The sequence below is a fragment of the Vombatus ursinus genome, unplaced genomic scaffold, assembly GCF_900497805.2.
Source record: "Vombatus ursinus unplaced genomic scaffold, bare-nosed wombat genome assembly UNPS02012515.1, whole genome shotgun sequence".
Lineage (NCBI taxonomy): Eukaryota > Metazoa > Chordata > Mammalia > Diprotodontia > Vombatidae > Vombatus > Vombatus ursinus.
The window spans coordinates 1,691,473-1,697,472 of record NW_020952293.1 but is presented as its reverse complement, the minus strand read 5'-3'; the positions used below and the strand labels follow the sequence as shown (position 1 = coordinate 1,697,472).

Below are 6,000 nucleotides of genomic sequence, written 5' to 3'. Positions count from 1 at the left end.
AGAGAAAGAAAGAAAGAAAGAAAGAGAAAGAAAGAAAGAAAGAAAGAAAGAAAGAAAGAAAGAAAGAAAGAAAGAAAGAAAGAAAGAAAGAAAGAAAGAAAGAAAGAAAGAAAGAAAGAAAGAAGGAAGGAAGGAAGGAAATAAAGAAAGAGAAGGAAGGGAGGGAGGAGAGAAAAAGAAAAGAAAAAAGGAAGGTAAACAATTTTAGCTTTAACTCAAGGAAGAGGTCAGCCTTGACACCGCTAGTTGGCTAATCAACTCCTGGCCATAAGAGATTTTTTAGTTTGATGCTAATTTCAGGTAAAGGCAATAAAACCACAAGCATAAAGTCATGCAATCATTCATTTTCCCTGGACCATATTCTGCTAGATAGGAAGCCCATCCACGTAAGGGTTTAATTCTTTTCACAATACACCGCCGCCCAGTTCTTCTTGATCTTAGAGCCTTCACTTAGAGGTGATCTCTCATTGCTCCAGCATGCAATTTTTTTCTGTACATAGTATATTGTCTCCCCCACTGTCCTGTGAGATCCTTGAAGACAGGGATTATTTTGTTATCCTTCATTGTGCCTCCAGTGCGGGGCATAGTACCTGACATTGGGCCCCTAATAAATACCTGTTGATTGACTATTGACTCATATAACCCACTATCCCCCATCAGTCCTGTACCAGGCTTCATATCCATCAACCCTAGACATCTGGCCATCTTCCCTGATTACTGCTATACACACCTATACATACCGTGCTTTCCATCTCTTAATCTGGAAACAATAATTAAATCAATACTACCATCAGAAATGGCTTGATGTTCAACAACCCTCTGGCTCCAGTGAGAGTCCCTTTAACTCCAGACCAAAATTCTCTTCCCCAGACATTACTCACCTACGTATGTTTCCTTCTCCTATTAGAATATAAGATCTTTGAGGACAGACTTTCTTACTCTTGTATTTGTAAACCCAGTAGCTAGCACAGTACCTGTACTAGGCACATATTTTTTTTTCCTTCCTTCCTTTTTTTCTTCCCTCATTTCTTCCTTCTTTTCCTCCTTCCTTTCTTCCTTCACTGGTGACACTCCAGGATAAGGAGGCTATTGACCCCTTTTGGAGATGGAGGCTGTGTTGGCATGAAGCCTTTTGAGTGTTTAAAAAGACCTTGAATTCAGGGAAATCAAGCCTTCTTTTAATCCAGGCAACTCAAGAAGTGTGCCAGGGAAAGTAATCTATCACCAGAGGCAGGAACAATAAATCTCTCTATACCTGCGGCAGGAACAGAATAACTCCTTTTTAAATGAGGTTAAAAGCAAAACCTTTTTGGACGTACAGAAAACACAAGCTGCAGTTTTGGAGGGCAGATGGTGGGTGTGTGTGGTAACTGAAGGGTGAAGGAATTCAGACTTTGTTTACAATGATGCCTGATGTTCAAGTTTATAAAAATGCCTTAGCAGTTTGTTTAAAAATCAATATAGTGCTATCACAAAATGTCTGAAGATAAATAATAGGAAAATCTGGACAAGCACTCATGCTGAACTTTCAATTGGGGTAGTGAGAATAGGGGAGAGGGAAGCTGGATTATGTAGGTTTCTAGGCTCCAAAGTCCAAAGCAGGGCCAATAATTCTTTTTTTTTTTTTTGCAGGTAACATCCACCTTGGATACTACTGTAAGGCACAGAGCCAAAGACTGAGTTCAGATGTATTCCTCATAATTGTCAAAATTTGAAAGTCCCTGAAGAATTTACTATTATAAAACAGCCTTGGTAATCCCAGATGAGGAAAATTAGATTACTAATTTGACCAATATATAAAATGGGTGGCTGATTTGAAGATTCCAAATATGGATTTCTACAAGGTAACTAAGAGCATCCACTGAAATTACCTGTTTTCGAATCATAGGATTGAGGACCAGAACGGCACTAAGAGACCATCCAATCCAACCCTGCTTTTTACAGAGGACGAAATAGGGACCCAGACAGGGCTTATGGAAGACCAGTGTCACCTGCTGTCTTTCATTGAAACTATCAACGACTTGATAGGATGGAAAAGAAGCAGGTGATAGTTCCACTTTATGGTCAAATAACACCCCTCCCAACTACCCTTAATTTCATTTTGCATTCCACATGTAATGTGTGCTGTTAGAGCTATTGATGTTTCCTTTTCTAGACTTTAAGCTCCCTGAGGACAGGCAGTATGTCTTGCCTCATCTTTGTCTTTTTGCTAGCACCAAGCATTAGATCTAGCACTGTTATGCTCATGTTTACTGGGAAGGAGGAGAGAGGGGAGTGTCTCCATCAGTGTGGAGAGCCCTTGGTATGGAAACTATGTCCGCCAACACATATCCAGATTAGTCTATCACTTCTATTCTTTTATTTTTTTTTGAAGGATCATAATTTTAGGGGCAGCTAGGTGGCACAGTGGATAGAGCACCCGCCCTGAAGTCAGGAGGACCTGAGTTCAAATCTAGCCTCAGACACTTGACACTTACTAGCTGTGTAACCTTGAGCAAGTCACTTAACCCCGATTACCTCACCAGAAAAAAAAAGGATCATAATTTTGTTCTTTTTCCTGTCTATAACATCAGACCACTAAAGCTTTTGAAAGACAGTAGTAGCATAATCAGAGGAGCCGCTTTGAAAAATAAACCATGAATGTTAGAGTAAGGTGCAACTATGCGAAATGGAATGTACACAGAAATGATAGAAAGACAAAAATAATAATATCTAAGTTTCTGTGGTCAGTGCATTGAAATGCACTGACTCATGGGAAAAGCATTTCACCACCAGTTGTTCTGATGATTACTTTAAACTGCATCATGACACCCATGATCATTGACATCCAAAAAGAACACCCATGTAGATCAAGGCCAATTTTATTGAACAGTTTCATTGTATCACAAGTTGCTTAACTACAGGAGCCCATTCAATACTTCCACGGATTCCCATTCTCAGAGACATGAATGTCATTTCCCCTGGTAAGTATCAAAATTCATCCACAACTTTCGATTCTGTGCCATGTTTGTCCGTGTCCCGCCATTAAACCCGCATGGAAGTTTTGCCAAAGGGAGTTTGGCCTTTGAGGTCAGAGGTTCTTAACTCCTTTAACTACCTCCTGCAGGTTGGTGAAGCCTGCAAACCTCTTCTCAGGAAAAAAAGTGCATAAAATAAGATTTATAGAATTAATAAGAAAACAAATTACATGGATTACAATTATTAATTTTTTTAAATGTTCATGGGCCTCTTTTTAATAACTCCTAGATCCTCAAACTGTATAAGCCTGGAAGAAGGGAGCAGAATACCCATCCTTCATTTTCCAGACTTTACCTCCCCCCATACTCCTGCATGAGTATCTCCTTCCAGTTTTTAGCTTTTCAGCTTTTTGTATAAATACTATTCTATTTTTTATAATCACATGTAAAGATAGTTTTCAACAACCATTTTTTGAAAGATTTTGAGTTCCAATTTTTTTCTCCCTTCCTCTCTCCCCTCCCACCTCTCCAAAATGGCAAGCAATCTGATATAGGTTATACATGAATTACTTCTATTCTTAACGAGTCACCTAGGGCACTGACACAATTAATACGTATCAGAAGCAGAACTACAACTCAAGTCTTCCCGACTAGAACTGTACCTACTACACATTTGTTATTGAACAATGAAGCTGAAATCTGTAGAGCTGATGTAACTTATAATTTCAAAGAAAAATTGGAACCAGACACCTGGTTGGCTGACTTTTGGTCTTTGTTTCGATGCTTTTTTCTAAGGTTCCTACCCTTTTCCTAACATTCATCTTCACGTACTAGGATTTCATCTTCTTTGCAAGGATTTCTTGCTCTGCACAGGATATCAGTGCAGCCAAATGTATAAAGTGATTTAAAATGAAAGCTAAGCTAATTTGCTAAGGAGAGCAAAATTCTAGGGCTCCAATGATGGCACCAGGAATCCAAAATGCAGGAAATTCCAAAATGCAAGATTTTCCTTTATTTCAGTTGTTAGACACAGATGACTCAGAACTAGTTAAACTACTAAAGTAGGAGGGGAAAAACCCACCTTGGGATATCCTTTTTAGGGGCACCATAGTTTGTTTAATAGCGCAGGCTTTAGTTGGGTAGAGAGTATTAAGTGCTGGTGACTTAAGACCATCCATAGTATTTTTTCTTTACTATACAAAAGGCAGACAAGCTGAGAAATGTCAAATATCCCAACATCGCCATTGTAGACTTGAAAGCATTCATTCCTCAAAGATAAATAACTAGCTATCTACCAGAAAGGTTTAAGCTAGATATTATGTTCCAGTAACAGCAGGCACCTCATCAGTAAGAAAATTCAGTTATAACACTGTTTAATTCAATGCAAAAACCAGTTATTAAGTGCCTCTACCTATGAAGAATTTATGTAGCAAGACAACACATTATATCTATTCAATGACATTCCTCAAAAACAATTCAGCACAATTTTGTTTAGGATTTGATGTTACCAGTGAAATAAATGATGACGATGGTGGTGGTGATGGTGGTGGTGGTGGTGGTGTGATAGTGATGATGGTAATGATAATAGCTAGCATTTATATAGTCCTTTAAGGTTTACAAAGTACTTTACAAATATTATCTCATGTGATCCTCACAATAACCCTGGGAGGTAGGTGCTATTAATACCCCCTTTTTACAGATAAGGAAACTGAGGCACAGAGTAGTTAAATCTATTGTTTGGGGTCACACAGCCAGTAAGTAGCAAAGACTGGATTTGAATTCAGGTCTTCCTGACTTCAGGGCCAGTGCTTTACTGCCTGTACCACCTAGCTATCTCTCATTTTAATATTTTAAGTTATTGAAACAGGACATTCCCAATATATATTCTTGGCAATAGGAATCTATGCTTAGAAGTGAAAGTTAATGTAACATTTCTGGGTTCATTAATATTGCCATTTCAGCAGCTGGCCAGGCTCCTTCCTGCTCTGTCATCTTTGGTTAAAAGTTTTTCTCACTCTGCCTTCAACTTCCACACATGTCTCTGTGCCTGCAAAGCCAACAACTGTAGAGAATCCCAAGTGCATGCCACTTTCTCCGATATAGTGGGCAGATGAGCATTAAGCTCAGAGGCGGAGCTGAACAAAAAATAAAATAAAGGATCTGCAGTTTTTAGGAACTGGAAATAAATCCATGGAGTCCAGACTAGAGAAAACAGATTTAGATCCCTATTACAATTGATCCTTTAATCCCTAATGTTATCTAAAATGTTTATGGGGGAATAAACATTTACATGGTGCTTAATGCATGTCCGAGCACTGTAATTAACTGTCAAGTGTTAAGTACTTTATTATTATTTCATTATTATCTCATTTGACCCTCACAACAACATTGGGAGGTGGGTGCTATTATTATCCACATTTTACAGTTGAGAAAACTGAGGAAGACAGGGGTTGAGTGATTTGTCCAGGGTCACACTGCTGGTGAGTATCTGAGACAGGATTTGAACTCAAGTCTTCCTGACTCCAGGCCTAGTGCTAGATGCCAACATGGAAAATTACCATTATGGTTAGGACATCAGATTTTGATGATCTATGTTAATGTCCACTTCCCCATATTTAAACTCCTACATTTCTAGGGTTCCTTATACCTGGAGGATAAAATGAAAATGAAGATATTATCCGCCATTTTTAACTCCTCTCTGATCTGTTTAGTATAATCTGCCAAACTGGCAGTAGAAATAGAAACAGCCTGCTGAGATGCACTTGCTATGCAACTGAGGTCCATTAAGCCCTGGGGAGGTTACGGAGGGACCATTGTGGGGAGGAAGAGGAGTTATAGACCCACGCCTCTCAACTACCAGATCTGGCATCCCCAGGGCCTCTCACCAGTGAGGGGCCAGAGCAAATTTCCAAATACTCTCTGATCCTTCCATTGCTGAAATATGTCCCACCCTCAACCCGGACCCCTCTTCTTTTTCTTATTTTTGAGGTAAATGTTCTCAAAAAAATGGGATAACCTGTACATGTGTCTATCCTGTACATAT

At 39.1% G+C, this 6,000-nt stretch overlaps 1 protein-coding gene across 1 annotated transcript in view; it reads right to left on the bottom strand.

The window, feature by feature from the left end:
* Nucleotides 1-6,000, bottom strand: part of HYDIN (HYDIN axonemal central pair apparatus protein) — a 470,364-nt gene that overhangs the window by 365,173 nt on the left and 99,191 nt on the right. The window lies entirely within an intron of this gene.